The following is an 18962-nucleotide window of genomic DNA, read 5'->3' as shown; positions in this document are numbered from 1 at the left end:
CTAGTATAAGGAGTAGTAGATTGACAGGGGCTTTTGATTTTGCTGTTCGTTACGCATCTTGTTGGCTGAGGAAAAGTAAATGTAACGTCTTCAAAGTGTGCAGTGGAATTCAGTAAGAAGGACGCACGTCGTTGCATCCTCAACTTGCATGTCCTGTTAAGATAAATTACCATAATCTAAATGGGATTTCTGTCATTCTGAGCAACGTGGGTGGACGCCCTAATCAGGTTACCCACCCAATGGATATGGGTCCGGGTAAATTAAAATGGGGCCAGTCAAATGTCCAGGGTCACATTTTCCTAAAGGAAACCCTGCTCTTGATCCAGGATTCTCTGCTGTTACCAAACGAAGAAGCTAACCACTAAATTAGCAAACAAAATGCACAACTGCAGAGCATTTAGCAACTTTTAGACAGTTAACTTAGTTATATTTATAAGTAATCTAGCTGGCAAACATTTAGTTGTGAATGTAACTACATTACCTGGCGCGTGCTGCACAACAGCGTGTGACTCAGAAGGCTCCGGTCTGTCATTGTTGTGTGCTTGTAAACAAACACCACGTGACTGGGGACTACCGGTAAYCTTCATTATGAAAAAATGTGACAGGTGAAATGAAGAACGCAATCTTCTTGATCTCCTAACTTATTGCACAAGTTGAGTGCAGGTATTTACTTAAAGTAGCTACAAATATTCAAAGGTGTTTTAAACTTCAAAGAAATAGTTTCAATGGTAATGACGGTATTGAAAAACCATCCTGTGAACTATTTCCATATACCCCAGTATACATATACGGTATACTGCCCAAACCTAATCTGGATGCCTTTGTCGCTCTTCCATTTCCCTGTCTCTCACTCTCTCCCACCTTGTCTCTCCCTCCATCTCTTTCTTTCTCTCCATCTCTTTTAAAACATTTATTCTAACCTCCTTAGGCATCATAGTTTGTTATTTTTTCACATTTCCTCAGATCAAGTAAAGCAATGCATGAGTTACCAGGGGAGAAGTAGACTGCTGTAATTAGTAGTTAGCATGTCAGCCTAGAAGCAGCATGTGCTGCCTGCAGAGAAGTTTATTTCTATTCTAGACAATTACACCCTGACACAGTTTGGAAGGGGAGATATTCATTTTATTCTGAGAGCTTTATATTCTATATATAGTGCATTCGGAAAGTATTCAGACCTGTTGACTTTTTCCACATTTCGTTACGTTACAGCCTAATTAAAAAATGTATAAAATAATTCCCCCCCTCATCTATCTACACACAATACTCCATAATGACAAAACAAAAACAGGTTTGTAGAAATTTGCGCGAATTTATAAAAAATTAAAATGCCATATTTACATAAGTATTCTTTACGCATAAGTACCCTTTACGCAGTACTTTGTTGGAACACCTTTGACAGTGATTACAGACTCAATTCTTCTTGGGTTTGATGCTGCAAGCTTGGCACCTGTATTTGCGGAGTTTCTCCCATTCTTCTGTGCAGATCTTCTCAAGCTCTGTCAAGTTGAATGGGGAGTGTCGCTGCACAGCTATTGTCATGTCTCCAGAGATGTTAGTTTGGGTTCAAGTCTGGGCTCTGGCTGGGCCACTCAAGAACATTCAGAGACTTGTCCCGAAGCCACTCCTTTGTTGTCTTGGCTGTGTGCTTAGGATTGTTGTCCTGTTGGAAGGTGAACCTTCGCCCCCAGTCTGAGGTCCTGAGCGCTCTGGAGCAGGTTTTCAACAAGGATCTCTCTGTACTTTGCTCCGTAAATTTTTCCCTCAATCCTGACTAGTCTCCCAGTCCCCTGAAAAACATCCCCACAGCATGATGCTGCCACCACCATGCTTCACCGTAGTGATAGTGCCAGGTTTTCTCCAGATGTGACGCTTGGTATTCAGGCCAAATAGTTCAATTTTGGTTTCCTCAGACCAGAGAATCTTGTTTCTCATGGTCTGAGAGTCCTTTAGGTGCCTTTTYGCAAACTCCAAGCAGGCTGTCATGGGCTTTTTACTGAGGAGTGGCTTCCGTCTGGCCACTCTACCATAAAGGCCTGATTGGTGGAGTGCTGTAGAGATCGTGTCCTTCTGGAAGGTTCTCCCTTCTCCATACAGGAAATCTAGAGCTCTGTCAGAGTGACCATCAGGTTCTTGGTCACCTACTGACAAGGCCCTCTCCCCTGATTGCTCAGTTTGGCCGGGCAGCCAGCTCTAGGAAGTCTTGGGTGGTTCCAACTTCTTCCATTTAAGAATGATGTAGGCCCACTGTGTTCTTGGGGACCATCAACGCTGCAGACATTTTGTGGTACCGTTCCCCAGATGTGCCTCGACACAATCCTGTTTCGGAGCTCCAAGGACAATTCCTTCYACCTCATGGCTTGGTTTTTGCTCTGATATGCACTGTCAACTGTGGGACCTTATATAGACAGGTGTCTGCCTTTCCAAATCATGTCCAATCAATTGAATTTACCACAGGTGGACTCTAATCAAGTTGTAGAAACATCTCATGGATGATCAATGGAAACAGGAAGCACCTGAGCTCAATTTTGAATCTCATAGCAAAGGGTCTGAATACTGAATAAGGTATTTCTGTTGTTTTTTTAAATTATAAATGTGCAAATAATTCAAACAACCTGTTTTCTCTTGTTCATTGTGGGGTATTGTGTGTAGATTGAGGGGGGCAAAAAATATTTAATGCATTTTAGAATAAGGCTGTAACGTAACAAAATGTGGAAAAAGGGAAGGGGTCTGAATAATTTCTGAATGCACTGTATATATAGATATTATATAGAGGATATTATGTAGAGGACATGATATATACAGCTCTGGAAAAAATTAAGAAACCACTGCAAAATTATCCGTTTCTCAGGTTTTACTATTTATAGGTATGTGTTTGGGTAAAATGAACATTTTTGTTTTATTATATAAACTACTGACAACAATTCTCCCAAAATACAAATATTGTCATTTAGGTCATTTATTTGCAGAAAATGACAACTGGTCAAAATAACAAAAAAGTTGTTGTCAGAAAAGTGTTGTCAGACCTCGAATAAAGAAAATAAGTTCATATTCATTTTTAAACAACACAATACTAATGTTTTAACTTTGGAATAGTAGAGAAATCAGTATTTGGTGGAATAACCCTGATTTTCAATCACAGCTTTCATGCGTCTTGGCATGCCCTCCACCAGTCTTTCACATTGATGTRGGGTGCCTTTATGCCATTCCTGGCGCAAAAATTCAAGCAGCTCGGCTTTGTTTGATGGCTTGTGACCATCCATCTTCTTCTTGATCACATTCCAGAGGTTTTCAATGGGGTTCAGGTCTGGAGATTGGGCTGGCCATGACAGGGTCTTGATTTGATCCARARCTTGATTGACCTGGCTGTGTGTCATGGAGCATTGTCCTGCTGGAAAAAACAATCCTCAGAGTTGGGGAACATTGTCAGAGCAGATGGAAGCAGGTTTTCTTCCAGGTCAACCTTGTACGTGGTTTGATTCATGCGTCCTTCACAAAGACAAATCTGTCCAATTCCAGCCTTGCACCTCCAGATCATCACAGATCCTCCACCAAATTTCACCATGAGTGTGAGACCTGGAGAGGCCTACAAGCCAMTGTCTCAGCAAGGACCGAAATTTKAAGGCAWACAGGGGTTTCCAGATGTGCTGTCAAAGCTCTTTTGAAGAAGCACAAAGAAGCACAAACGGGCAACGTTGAGGACCGTAGACGCAGTGGTCGGCCAAGGAAACTTACTGCAGCAAATGAAAGAAACATCATGCTTACTTCCCTTCGCAATCAGAAGATGTCCAGCAGTGCCATCAGCTCAGAATTGGCAGAGAACAATGGGACCCTGGTACACCCATCTACTGTCCGGAGAAGTCTGGTCAGAAGTCGCCTTCATGGGCGATTTGCGCCCACAAAGCCATACCTCCGACGTGAAACATGGCACAGCGACTAACTATGCACGAAAACACAGGATCTGGGTGCATAAATGGCAGCAGGTGCTCTGGACTGATAAGTCAAAATTTGAAATATCTGTCTAGCAGAAGGTAGTTTGTTCACCGAAGGGCTGGAGAGCGGTACATGAATGAGTGGCTGCAGGCAACAGTGAAGCATGGTGGAGGTTCCTTGCAAGTTTGGGGCTGCATTTCTACAAATGGAGTTGGTGATTTGGTCAGAATGAATGGTCTCCTCAATGCTGAAAAGTACAGGCATCTTATCCATCAGGGAGGCATCTGATTGGCCCCAAATGTATTCTGCAGCAAGACAACGACCCCAAACATACAGCGAATGTCATTAAGAACTATCTTCAGCGTAAAGAATAACAAGGAGTCCTGGAAGTGATGGTATGGCCCCCAGAGCCCTGATCTCAACATCAACAAGTCTTGTCTGGGATTACATAAAGAGAGAGAAGCACCTGAGGCTGCCTAAATCCACAGAAGAACTGTGGAGTTCTCCAAGATGTTTGGGCCAACCTACCTGCTGAGTTCTTCAGAAATTGTGTGTACTAAAGTGTACCTAGAAGACTTGATGCTGTTTTGAAGGCAAAGCTTGGTCACACCAAATATTGATTGATGTAGATTTTCTTCTGTTCATTCACTTTGCATTTTGTTAATTGATAAATATAAACTATTAACATGTCTATTTTTGAAAGCATTCTTACTTTACAGTTTTTCTCCGCCCTGCCTAAAACTTTTGCACAGTACTGTGTGTTTTGGTTGATGTTTGATCCTGTGACTGTTYATGACTCTCAGGTCACAGGGTAAAAAAAACGGTCTCCTCTGTCTCTCTGGGGGTGCTGAAGGATATTGGTTTGTTTTTGCGAGGCTGTACATTGCKGTTTCTTTCTTGTAAAATAGGTTTCATATGCACTCCGTTGATAAAAGAACAACACCGAGGTTTACAGCGAGCTCTGCCTATCCTGAACTCTCCTGGTGCTACAGGTTCTTGACCCCTGGCTACCCTATGCTAATGAGATAGAATGTTATAGGCTGAGAACTGTAGGACTCTCAGAGCCAAAGATGGTTAATAAGCATGACTGGTGCCGACTAGGTCAAGATCCACTCCTTGCAATCCAATACAGTAGAGGCCAGGGACATTTCATAGGGAACAGTCCCACTTTGAAACTGCCACTGACTCAATRCTCAACAACGCTGATGTGCCCCAGGTGCGTATTGAAAAGAGGCTGTTGAGGGGTAAGGAAGGACACTTGCCTCCAGATGTCTGTTTTTGGTAGTACTGAGCGATAAACAATTTTRTTACTGTGAGATCAATGCGCACGTTGCACAGTTTCTCTAGAAATTAATCAGATACAGCCTGAACTGTGCAATGTAGTAGGGAGTTGTAGTTTCCAACAGGGCTAATATTCCACATTGTTTYGCYCATAAGATGCGGTAKTTAACTACAATGGCCATAATCCATTGTGCATTTACATGTCCGGTCTGTGTTTCTTTTACYCCTGCTGRAGAAGAGATKAAATAATGCGTGATTGTGAGAGGATATAGAGAGCAGCTGTTGCMCCTCAAGGTKTCTACCTGAAAGTGCATGKTCTAAATGATTGATAATTGGTATTCTGCAGTCATGCCTTATTTACTTTGAAGATCTACAAAATAGTGATTTTGTGAGACAGTATAGACAGCAGCTCTATAGAGATGAGATGATGARTTGGAATGAKATAATAGTTTAATATACACAACAAGTGAGATATTTGAGTAAAGTAATGTGAATGAAGGTTAATAGGTGATAAGCAGTAATGGACKGTCACTACCATCATGGGACTTTTATTTATTGTGTGTTACAGCATTTAACCCACATAATGCATAGTGCATTTAATGTTTTAATAATCGAAACCGAAATCGAAACAGTGAAATATTTTTTGTAATCGAACCGAAACCGAACCGACCTCAGAAAGCACTAATTGCTCAGCACTCGTTTTTGGTCAGCTGCATAGCGTTCTCGTTTCCCCTTGTGGTCTGTGGCCAACCTCAATGCCCCAAAAGGCTAAGCTTGTATGGTTGATGTGTTATTAAATGGCATGTTTCTTAACTTCAATAACAGTATCTGCTTATTCTGTACTGCACAGGTGCAGACTGGGGAATGGACGGGCCCAAGGCCTACTTTGAGTGATGGTTAGTCACCTTCATCTGCACATCCCCTCTTCATCTCCCTAAGCTCTCACTGAGCATGGTCTCTCTTTCTCAATAAACCAGTGCCTCACTTAGTTTTCCATAATAAAAATATCTAAAAGAATATTTCTTAAGTCCCCATATACCAGAACAGACGCACAAAACCACTCCTTCCTTCCCTGATCTCAGACTCGCACCTGCACAGCCCCCGATGAGTTGAGCAGATCAATTACACCACACACTTTATGAGCAAAAACTGCTTGCTCTCCTATGCGCGTATCTCCTACCACTTAGACCAGCCTATTGGAGCACCTGAAAAGCCATGCTCATATGTGAACGATTATAACACCATTCTCTCTCTAAACCCTTTGAAAATTCTATTCTCCATAATCATCGCCTCTTTTCAATATGCTATGACAATCAAAACGGAGTGGCACTGAGCTAAGCTTCGCAGACGGAACAATGTTGAGAATGAGAATGAAAACATCCACTCTCCATGGAGAGGCCCTCAACTCTTGCCGTTGCTCAGCTACGCTCAGCTTGGGCTTGGCACGGGGGACCACTTGGACATTTCCGGAGAACTGGGAACCTAGTCAACTGTGTCAGAGTTCTCCGTTGTTAACCACAGCCTGGCTATCCGGGTACACTACTTTGTTGTACTGAGAGACAGGTTCTTGTCTCACGCCTCCCTCCATCTAAGGCACAGTGCTGTGTGAGACGTATATGCTCTTGGCCGGCGTTTCACCCCGGTCTCTACTGTATTGAGAGAGAGGGACAGGTTCTTCGCCAAGGCCTCCATATACCTCCTACACGTCTCACCCCCGCCTGCAGACCCAGAGCCCCACTAATCCCCCAAGTACTCCCCAGGGGCTGCCATCCAGGCTGGGAAGCTGAGTCCTATCTCTCCCCGACCCTGRTGCTGCCTCTGGGTCTGGGCTGCGCCAGCCGGAGCGCTGATCCGTCTGCCTGGCGCTGCGCCCACTGTGGGGGGGAAGGGGCGACAGGTGGTGTGGTGTGTCCGCTGGCCCTACTCTGCTGCCAGCTAAAGGTGAGGCTTGCAACTATGTGGGGATCTGTGGATTCCGCAGGAATCTCTTCCATAACTCCATACATACTCATCGACCAGTGCACCAAGATGAATCGCACTAGAATGTTAGTTACCCCTGTGTAGCCACATACCCCTTGCTAGTGACCCCTGCATCCATKATTTTTCTCCCCAAAAAGCGACCTAGTCCCACAATGTGACTCATGAACATTCGTCACGCCGTTCTTGATTTCTTCCTTTTGTGGTGTATTTTTCTTGACATTTTAATTTGGACATTTTACTGCATTGTTAGGAGCTAGTAACATAAGCGTTTCGCTGCACCGCTATAACACCTGCTAAACTGTGTACGCGACCAATAAACTTTGATTTGATTTTGGTTTGAACAACAAATCTCTGCTTCCTCCCGAGCTTGTTGTTGCTGTGGCTGGCCCATGACCAGGCTAGAGCATATCTCTGCCCTTCCGAGGGATCTGTCTGTGTACGTATGAAAGACTGGCCATCTGGTGACCCACTCACCCCTCCCCTAATGCACACCATGATATCCCCCAAAATCACTGCACCACGTGTCGTCGCAAAGTGACCGTTCATCACATTCTGCAATGGTGATGGGGATCGTCTCATTTCCATTGTTCATGACCTTCAATATATTGGCATTATTTTTATACCACATAACACAATGCCACAAACCCCAGTCATGCTGCAGCCAAATAGAGTGCAGTAAAAGTCCCCTGTGGTCCAAAGACTGAGATAAGAGGTATAGCAGCTAGCTGGTGTGTGAGCGGACACCTTTGTTTTATCTCCCAGAGGAGAAGGAGTGTGTGTGACTCACAATCACATTTCCCGCTGCCGCCAGGCGACAGCTGTGGCGGTGAGCTTTGCTCCGCAAGAGTCTTTAGACTAGGACCCTGCCGCTACCCCCACCCCCCACCAGTATGCCGCGGCCACACCGCCATTGTTCCAGCTCAGCAACTTGGTTAGCCGACCTCGGGCCCCTCTGCAGCCCCCTGTCTTTTGCCTCCCCTGCCCCAACACACTAGACACCATAGTTACATGAATGTGTCTCTGCCGCCCACCTAAGCTTGGACTGACCAAGAGAGAGGGACTGAGAGATGGAGAGAAAGGGTGCATGGACACAGAGAGAAAGGCAGAATGGGAAATGGACCCTTCTACATAATCACCCGTCCCCCCTCTCTTACTTGGTTAATGGAATATCCTGGCCGGCAGACTGTAGACAGGGATTAACCCTCTCCTGCCCCCCCACGTCTGACACTGCAGGGATGATATGGCAGTTTTATACGCAACTGCAACAACCCCCATTTAGAGATCTGCATTAGTGTTAAAGAGATCAGATTTGTTGCTCTCCGTTTCGGGTTATTACAATGCATCACACACAGCGTAACTCATTCCCTGGCTTAAGTGTGTTGGACTGCACTGAATAAAGAGCCGTCCTCAGCCGGATGCAATGAGCTGGAGGCGGAGGAGGAGAAAGCTGTGAGTGCCATGTGGGAGGAATCTCAAATGGTGCAGCACTTTGGCAGCCATCCTCCTAGCAGCATCTATATCACAGAGACTGTTTCTGTATGATCAGTTTTTGGAGGTTGGGGAGAGTGAGAGATAAGGGAAAATAAATCTCGGCCAGTGGGTGGCTCTGAACCAGAGGCAACCAGTRTTTTTATGATGCCTAATCATTATGATGGTAATGTTTTAATCTCAGTGCCMGTAGCAGCAAACTGAAGGTCAACCTTATCATTAGGCTACTTTGATACGGACCAGCAATGATCTTCATTCTCTCATTCCCTCTACGCCACCTGTATGTATCCTTTCACATCTTCACTGTCCTTCCACCACCATACAAGCCAAGGTCAGGATATTACTCTGTTTGTGCTTAGTCACTGTCCACTAAGCAGTTCACACTCCTTTTCGTCCCCACAGTGACTGTACGTACATACCCCAAACCAGGAAGCCATGGATTACAGGCAACATTCGCACTGAGCTGCCGCTTTCAAGGTGCGGGACTCTAACCCGGAAGCTTACAAGAAATCCTGCTATGCCCTGCGACGAACCATCAAACAGGCAAAGCGTCAATACGGGCTAAGATTGAATCATACTACACCGGCTCCGACGCTTCCTTATGTGGCAGGGTTTGCAACTATTACAGACTACAAAGGGAAGCACAGCCACGAGCTACCCAGTGACACGAGCCTACCAGACTAGCTAAACCACTTCTATGCTCGCTTCGAGGCAAGCAACACAGAGGCATGCATGACAGCATCAGCTGTTCCGGACGACTGTGTATCACGCTCTCCGTAGCTGACGTGAGTAGACCTTTAAACAGGTCAACATACACAAGGCTGCGGCGCCAGACGGATTACCAGGACGTGTGCTCCGGGCATGTGCTGACCAACTGGCAGGTGTCTTCACTGACATTTACAACATGTCCCTGATTGAGTCTGTAATACCAACATGTTTCAAGCAGACCACCATAGTCCCTGTGCCCAAACACAAAGGCAACCTGCCTAAATGACTACAGACCCGTTAAACTCACTCCATGAAGTGCTCTGAAATGTTGGTAATGGCTCACATCAACACCATTATCCCAGAATCCCTAGACCCACTCCAATTTGCATTCCGCCCAAACAGATCCACAGATGATGCAATCTCTATCGCACTCCACACTGCCCTTTCCCACCTGACAATAGGAACACTTATGTAAGAATGCTATTCATTGACTACGGCTCAGCGTTCAACAACATAGTACCCTCTAACTAAGGATCCTGGGACTAAACACCTCCCTCTGCAACTGGATCCTGGACTTCCTAACGGACCGCCCCCAGGTGGTGAGGTAGGTAGCAACACATCTGCCACGCTGATCCTCAACACTGGAGCCCCAGGGGTGCGTGCTCAGTCCCCTCCTGGACTCCCTGTTCACCCACGACTGCATGGCCAAGCAGCCTCCAACACCATCATTAATTTTGCAGACGACACAACATGTGGTAGGCCTGATCACCGACAACGCACGAGACAGCCTATAGGAGGAGGTCAGAGATCTGGCCGAGTGGTGCCAGAATAACAACCTCTACCTCAACGTAACCAAGACTAAGGAAATGATTGTGGACTACAGGAAAAGGAGGACCGAGCATGCCCCAATTCTCATCGAAGGGCTGCAGGGGACCAGGTTGAGAGCTTCAAGTTCCTTGGTTCCACATCAACAACAAACTTAGAATGTCCAAACACACCAAGACAGTCGTGAAGAGGGCACGACAAAGCCTATTCCTCCTCAGAAACTAAAAAATTTGGCATACTTCCTGAGATCTTTAAAAGGTTCTACAGCTGCAACATCGAGAGCATCCTGACTGGTTTGCATCACTGCCTGGTACGGCAATTGCTCGGCCTCTGACCGCTGGGCACTACAGAGGTAGTGCGTACGGCCCAGATACATCACTGGGGCTAAGCTGCCTGCCATCCAGGACCTCTCACCATGCGTGTCAGAGGAAGGCCTAAGAATTGTCAAAGACCCCAGCCACCCAGTCATAGACTGTTCTCTCTACTACCGCATTGCAAGCGGTACCGGAGTGCCAAGTCTAGGACAAAAAAGCTTCTCAACAGTTTTTACCCCCAAGCTATTAGACTCCTGAACAGTAATCAAATGGCTACCCGGACTATTTGCATTGTGTGGCCCCCCAACTCCCTAACCCCTCTTTTTACGCTGCTGCTACTCTCTGTTGATCATATATGCATAGTCACTTTAAACTATACATTCATGTACATACTACCTCAATTGGCCCGACCAACCAGTGCTCCCGCACACCGGGCATTGTGCCCCGCCACCCACCACCCACCACCCATCAACCCCTCTTTTTCGCTACTGCTACGCTCTGTTCATCATATACGCATAGTCACTTTAAACATATCTACATGTACATACTTCCTCAATCAACCTGACTAACCGTTGTCTGTATGTAGCCTCGCTACTTTTATAGCCTCGCTACTGTATATAGCCTATCTTTATACTATTGTTTTATTTCTTTACTTACCTATTGTTCAACTAATATCTTTTTACACTATTGGTTAGAGCCTGTAAGTATGCATTTCACTGTAAGTCTACTACACCTGTTGTATTTGGCGCACGTGACAAACTTTGATTTGATTTGCTTCATCATCATTAGTAAATGGTGATAGTGGTGATTCCCTGTGGGCACTGAAGGGATTTGTTAGCTCTTTCTCATTACATGACAGCTGACTGGTCCACAATTGTTTCAGATGGTTTCTCTTCACCTGGCAAACCTGTATATTAAATGTTACAAAAAAAGGTGATTATCAAATCACGGTGTCTTCAGATTCCCGTTTTTCACACTGAATGACATAAACTTCTTCTCCTGCAGACGTACTCTGGCCTCTTCTGGTGGTGATCAACCCCTACAAGTACCTGCCCATCTACTCCGAGAACATCATAGAGATGTACAGGGGGAAGAAGAGACACGAGATGCCCCCTCACATCTACGCCATCTCAGAGTCCGCCCTACAGATGCATGCTCCAAGGTAAGTCTCAATTGGTTATGGTTATCCCTCCCTTCACCACAGCCATCAATGTCAATGCACAAAATATGCGGCATATGTTTGCTACACAGGGAAATTGTATGAATGATCTGATTCAGTCTACTGGAACCAGAAATTCAAAGCCAACTTAACTGGTTGTTTTGGATTAAGGCTGTTGTTGAGAGGCAGTCAACCGGTAGGAACGGTACATACTGATATTAGGACAGGCTTGTCTGCACTTATCTCCCAGGTCTGTGATGTTAGTGGAGCCTGATTGGTCATTTGTCATGTTAATTGTACATTGTCAGTTCCCCAAGGCCAGATGTTGTTGTGTTTCAATTTGTAACTGTTGCTAGGGGATGAACAGCCATTATGTCATCATTTTAGTTTGTCGATTTTTGGGGGGGGGGGGGGCTTCTGTAAATTGTCGAAATGTTACTTTTCCCCTGTTGCATTTGGCGGCATCTCCGTTAGCTCTACTGTTACAATACTCAAGGCTTCCGCTCTCAAGTTACCAAACCAAAACAAGCCACGTTCACCATCGCCAACGCTCATAAAGTTGGTTAACAGTCGCCCTGTGATTTACGGGATTACTACTCAATTTCAACAGCTTTAGGGCCATTCATTTCACTAGAAGCTTAATTGAAACCATCAGCTGAACCATGGTTTGTTGCTATACTAAAGTCGCCCCCAATTATTTTGATTTAGTGCACTGGCCAACTCTGTAGTAGCCCTAAATTCATGCAAGCATCTCCAGCATTATGGTATCAAATGGCACCTATTGAGGAAAAAGGGCTCTGTTGAAACAGTCCAAAGGAGCTGGTCTTATTTCTCTGTTCATATTTCCACCTCCAGAGAGAAATTCATTTTGCCAGCAATGTCTGAATGTGGGGAGCACAGTGGAAAGGGGAAGTGAAGGATGACTGGGTTTTTTCCATGAAGTGCTGATACCTCAGAACTATGCACTTCTCAGCACCACTATGGCTATAAGTACCAATGGGTCTAAATTTCAGCTTGAGAACCCAAAGCCTTTAGTCACTGCAGAGAGAATCCACTTCAGACCTCTTCAGATTGCCAGAGGCTTTGACTTTGTCTCTGGCATGGTCAAAGTATGTTGACGCACCGCAGTGTTGGGTGAAGAAAACATACACCCAAAACTTTTAGAATGGCATCTGATTCCATAACACAATAAGGGTGAATATGTGACTCAAATAGATTCACAATCCTATATGTGATGTTAAATCCAGCTTGTAATAGACGTAAATCTTCCAAGGTTCGTGATGAGCGAGAACTTATCTCCTGCAGCGTCTACTAGCCTATAGGTTCTGCCGCATGGCAACCGGAGTGCCAAGTCTAGGACAAAAAGCTTCTCAACAGTTTTTACCCCCAAGCCATAAGACTTCTGAACAGGTAACCAATGGTTACCCGGACTATTTACATTGTGTGCCTCCCCCCAACCCCTCTTTTACGCTGCTGCTACTTTCTGTTTATCTTATATGCATAGCCACTTTAACCATACATCCATGTACATACTACCTCAATTGGCCCGACCAACCAGTGCTCCCGCACATTGGCTAACTGGGCTATCTGCATTGTGTCCCACCACTGCCAACCCCTCCTTTTACGCTACTGCTACTCTCTGTTCATCATATATGCATAGTCACTTTAACCATACACTCTGTACATACTACCTCAATAAGCCTGACAACCTGTGTCTGTATATAGCCTTGCTACTCTTATTTCAAATGTATTTTTACTGTTGTTTTATTTTCTTTACTTACCACACACACACACACACACACACACACACACACACACACACACACAACACACACCACATACCTTTTTTCGCACTATTTGGTTAGAGTCTGTAAGTAAGCATTTCACTGTAAGGTCTACACCTGTTTGTATTCGGCGCACGTGACAAATAAACTTTATTTGATTTGATTTGCCCAGCAGGAGAAGCCTGCATAACCCTATTCCTCACATCAGTAGAAAAATAGTGACGGGCAGAATTGATTTACAAGGAGTTGCTTAAAGAAAGCACAACAGCTCTGTTTCTTTCTTGGAATATATTGATCACATTTGGTTTATTTAATGTATTTTATATCTTATACTCCAAGTAGAAATAGCCACATTATCTGTCACAGACACCCATTATTTTTTATTTATTTTTTACCTCTGTTTAGCAAGGCAAGTCAGTTAAGAACAAATTCGTATTTTCAATGACAGCCTAGGAACAGTGGGTTAACTGCCTTGTTCAGGGGCAGAACGACAGATTTTTACCTTGTCAGCTCAGGGATTTGATCTTGCAACCTTTCAATTACTAGTCCAACTCTCTAACCACTAGGCTACCTGCAGCTACCTGCTGAGCTGTCCTGTCCCAGACACCTGACTAAACCAACATATCATTCCAGGCAGCAAACAATCCTTACCAGTCCCCCTTTCTCTCCCACTCTAATTAATCCAGAGTTTTTACACCAGCGTGTGTTTGTTTTTGCACAGCTCCTCTTGACCTCTTAACTCTTTTTCTGGATCTTGGGGCGAGGGACAGCTCCCCAGCAATACTATCTAGGTACAGACTCTGGATGTCCATAGGGCTGTGCTATTGGTGTGGATGCACATCACGGAGCACCATCCCATGACTGTCACAACAACAGACATCATAGCGAGATGTCTGAGAGAGTTGGCTCTCTTTCCCTCTGCCTGATATAGCTGGGAGGCACCGCAGGCTGGGAGCTGTGACTGGGACCAGACCAGTGAGAGCAGAGAGGATGACCTGCATTTGGCAGCACAATGGGACCTTTTGTCTCTGTGGCGAGYGCTTGTCCGTCCAGTGGGGGTTGGTTGTGACGAGTTGGGCAGTRCCGTCATCCAGGCCCTGCCTGGTGTCAGTTTAGACAAGGAGGAAGCTCCCTCRCGGTGTGGAGAATGTGTGCATTGACACTTCAAGTAGTGTCCTCTGTGAAGAATCTTCCCAAAGACACTGGTTGAATGTTCTGGTAATGTAGTGGTAATGCCACTATTGGACATTGCATGTGCATGCAAATACATAGTGCTTCCCTAATCATACTTTTGTTATGAGCCCTACTTGTCCCATGACCCAGTGAGTTTTTCCCATTACCCCTTCACACCCTCCAGATTTCTCACACCCTGAMRATCTGCATGGACGTAGGGGTGGGGGGCAGGGACTGGAGACTTGGACTCGGAATAAGTGCCATTCCAAATCCAAATCACTTCTTTGTTTTCGCTTCATTTCACCCATTTAAATGAGGCATCGGTTTCTACCAATAACCAATTTAGAAATGAAAGGATACCTCAGGACCTGCAGTTCCTATGGACTTTTATGCAGGCTTGTCACAGTGGTATCCAAACAGCAAGGACAGAGGGATGACGGGGAGTGACAAGAAAGTAAGGGGAGGGAATCTCAATTAAGCCAGAGCCGAGGCTTGTCCTACTTCAATATTTAGAATACATTAGATCATGGGGCATAATGCAAAATAACACACACCTGCCATTCCTGGTAAAGTGAATAGAGACGTTCATAATATCCTTTTCCCCCTATCATGAGACTGACCTGAGGAAAACACCAGCAGTTGAAAGTCTGATGACCAAAATGTACCATTTATTAAGATACAACGGCCCTGAGGACATTGAAACAGGCTCATTTTACTGTATGCTAGCTCTGCCAAAAGCCAATCCACGCTGGGGTGACAACACAGAGAGGAATTCTCACTGTGAGCACGGCACATAGTGTATTTTTTTCAGATGAGTGGTCAGCCAATGTGGCTCAGGCCTGGCTGAGAAACAGAACCAGCTGTCCCGAGACGGCGCACCAACCGCACCGCGCAGGAATTGGCAGGAGGTGGTTTGAAGTAATTTTTCATTAGTCACACACAACTGGAGGAACTGATTTGATCTCATCTACAGCTTCCCGGAGAGCGGCCAGCCACAAGACCACCTGCCGGACCGTCAGAAAGGCCCCCCGTAGAGCACGGGAGACCGCATTCCTCTAACGACCAGGGCTCAGTCCAAGCCAGAGCCAAAACAAAGGGGAGAACGTGGACCTGGGGCCTGATCTGAAGCCATTGTATTCCTGGAGCCAAGATGTTCTAATAAATTAAAATCAAGACGAAACATGAAAGGTGTTTCAAAGGGAGAAGCACATTGTAGCATACTGAACACTTTTGGACACCATGGAACGTGAGAGATGACATTTCCCATCCCTTGTAATCGTTCAATCCAGCCTGACCGAGGCTGAATTCCACGGTGAGATCAAACGCATTCCTCAATGTTCTAACGTCATTCCTCTCTCTCTATCTCGAACTTGTCACTACAGAACCAAAATCCTGACACAACAGAAAAGGATGACTTGGCTATAGCTGCAGTCAGTCTCACCCTAACCCCGGACAGAAAAGGAAACCGGGAATCAGCAGGTCTTGCCCTCTCAGTGTCTGTGTGGCTTCGTTCCTCCCACCCAGGGTCGTTAGGAGTCCCTTAGCCTCCTCCCGCCTCTGCAGACAATGATTTATTCTTTATTCACCCAGAGGATATACAGCAGCCCAATGGCCACCCCTGCATCTTTGCCATTGAACTGTAATGGCCAGCAGATAGGTTTGGTCACTGCAAGAAACACTTAAAAAGTTCAAGGGTAATGGATATTCTCTAGCTTCCTCAATGTGGTACGTTGGTATAATGATGGTGGAGCGTTGGCATAGTGATGGTGGGCATTTGGCTCCACTGGCTTAATGTCCAGCTGTTTTAAAAACCCTAGAGGGAAAAGGCCTTCGAAATGGATCATTGTCAGCATATTCCAGAACTTTATAGGTTTAGACATCAACCACTGCTCGTATTATATCTCTAGGGAAAATGGCTGTGTGCTGCCAGTATTGCCGGGACCTGCCGTGGATCTCAGGGGAGGCTAAAGAAACAGCTAGACCTCTGCTCTGTCTGGAGGGCTCGGTCGTTTAGGTGCTCAGACTGCAGAGTGTCTCCAGGGACATCCTTCCCATGTTTGGCAGCTGGAAACATCAGAAAGTGCTGAATCTGCTGATATTCAGAGGTAAAAACTCCCTGCAGTTTGAATGAGTTTAGGGACAGAAAGACTTGGAAATTGGGGGGGAATGGACAAATTATCTCAATTCCATAACATATGAGAAAAGCAACAGAGCAGGATAACTCAATCAAAGCTGCTTCAACAATTAGGCTAATAAAAATCCCATGGTACCACAAGCTGTTCCAACTATTAGGCTAATAAAAATCCCATGTACCATGGTACAATCCCATGGACACTATCTAGAACCTAAAAGGGTTCCTTAGCTGTCCCCATAGGAGAACCCTTTGAATAACCCTTGTTGGTTCCAGGTAGAACCCTTTTGGTTCCAACTAGAACAGCTTTGAGTAGTTCCATGTAGAACCCTTTCCACAGACGATTCTACATGGAACCATAAATGGTTCTACATGGAACCATAAGTTTCTCCTATGGGACAGCCGAAGAACCCTTTTGGAAACCTTTTTCTAAGAGTGTAGAGGAAATGAGGGATTGAATTTGATTAAACACATTAATCAGTAGCGTAATTCATCAAGTACTTTCAGCATCCATAACTGCATGTGGTCAATGTTCTTCTGAACCAGGTAAAAGCAAGAGAACACTCACCAAAACATAAAACATTGTTATGTCATTTTTCTTGTGTTACTATTTGATATTTTTTTTTTAGCTTTAGTTTATTAGTAAATATTTTCTTAACTCTACTTCTTGAACTGCATTGTTGGTTTAAGGGCTTGTAAGTAAGCATTCACGGTAAAGGTCTACTACACCTGTTGTATTCGGCGCATGTGACATATAAGATTTTGATTTGATTTGATTCAGAAAATTTGATCAAGCCTGTATTTCTTGTCTCTACTTGGAATTCCTTAAAAAATGTGGGTCTCTTTTCAATAGATTAACAATCATCTCTGTGTGTACTCAGTGTGTTCTAGTACTCACAGGAGCCAAGCACAAAGCCTTGGCATTTTTCAAAAGAACTTTGGCCATGAAAACCATTACAGGTCTTATTGGTACCAGGTGGTCAAGGGATGCATAGGCGGGTCCCAGAGTGTACACACTAGGCCTACATCGTAATAACACACCCACAATCGTTTTGAGTCTAGACCGTACATTGTACATGAGGTCTCCCATCCTCGGAAATTTTCCTCCACACCATTTACTTAACACTTCGTTATCTTTGAGACTATTATCGAAAGACATTGAGGTCCTTTCACACATTTATTTGATTGATTCATTTAGTGACGGAGAGGTTCCTATGAGAACAATGTAGGCTTATTGCTCAAAGATTATGAGGCCAATATAGATCTGTCTTGAGTGGACCTAATGGCCTATCCAAACACAAGAAGAGTCCTTACAGAGGCCATTCAATCTCACAAAGCCTTGCTGTTTGGACAATATGTTGTGAGGCACAGTGTTGCCGTTGATGCGAGTTCAGTCCACTCTTGAAATCCCCATGCTGACATGGCGTTTCTTCTCTCACCAACACATGGTTTCATTCAAGAGAAACATCAGCGCTTCGCATTTCTTAACGACACGTTCCAGAAATGTGTCAAATTAGCCCCTTGTAACTGACTGGACGCCATCAGTCCAGAGCCACGAGGGAGATTATGGAAAGATCTGGAGAAGTAATTAATGGCAGATGTGTGGGTCTAGTTGTGGTGGGGGGAGCCTAGTTACACAACCAGGGCTTTGTAATGTTACACCTCATTTAACCCTCCATCTGGCAATTGGCTGGCATCTCAGAAATGCTGGGATAATGACTGGCCCCTGGAAAGGTTTAGACACCCTTAAGGGACTACAGATGAAAATGATCCGGCTAGCTAAATCTGCACAGTTGCAGAAATGTGACCAAAGTGCATTGTTCATGTTAAGTATACTTACCTAATAAATACATGAAGCAAATGCCTGTTCCTCGTGGCTAAATTTGAACGTCAATGTCCAAAGGGATGTGATACTATCATCACGATCACAGCATTAGGAGATGAAATCATGGCACTGAGATAATGCCGTGATGATATCCATGACACTATGCAGTGATCCAGCCAACATTTTCATACAACCAGTACAGGTCACCAGCCGCCAAATCAACTGGTAACTGAAATCAAGGTTATAGACCACTGCTCAGGGGAGAGCAGCAGCTGGTATCTGCTATCTCCAACCTACAAACCTCCTTTTGACCAAACCGCTGGTTGGCTGGTGTAGGCTATGAATGACTTATAACTGGCAATAA

At 44.9% G+C, this 18962-nt stretch overlaps 1 pseudogene; it reads left to right on the top strand.

Moving 5' to 3' along the window:
• LOC111963223 (myosin-10-like) overlaps nt 1-18962 on the top strand; it is a 99450-nt pseudogene that overhangs the window by 9802 nt on the left and 70686 nt on the right.

The sequence above is a fragment of the Salvelinus sp. IW2-2015 genome, linkage group LG1 (assembly GCF_002910315.2).
Source record: "Salvelinus sp. IW2-2015 linkage group LG1, ASM291031v2, whole genome shotgun sequence".
Classification (NCBI taxonomy): Eukaryota; Metazoa; Chordata; class Actinopteri; order Salmoniformes; family Salmonidae; genus Salvelinus; species Salvelinus sp. IW2-2015.
This window is presented reverse-complemented; position numbering and strand designations above follow the sequence as displayed.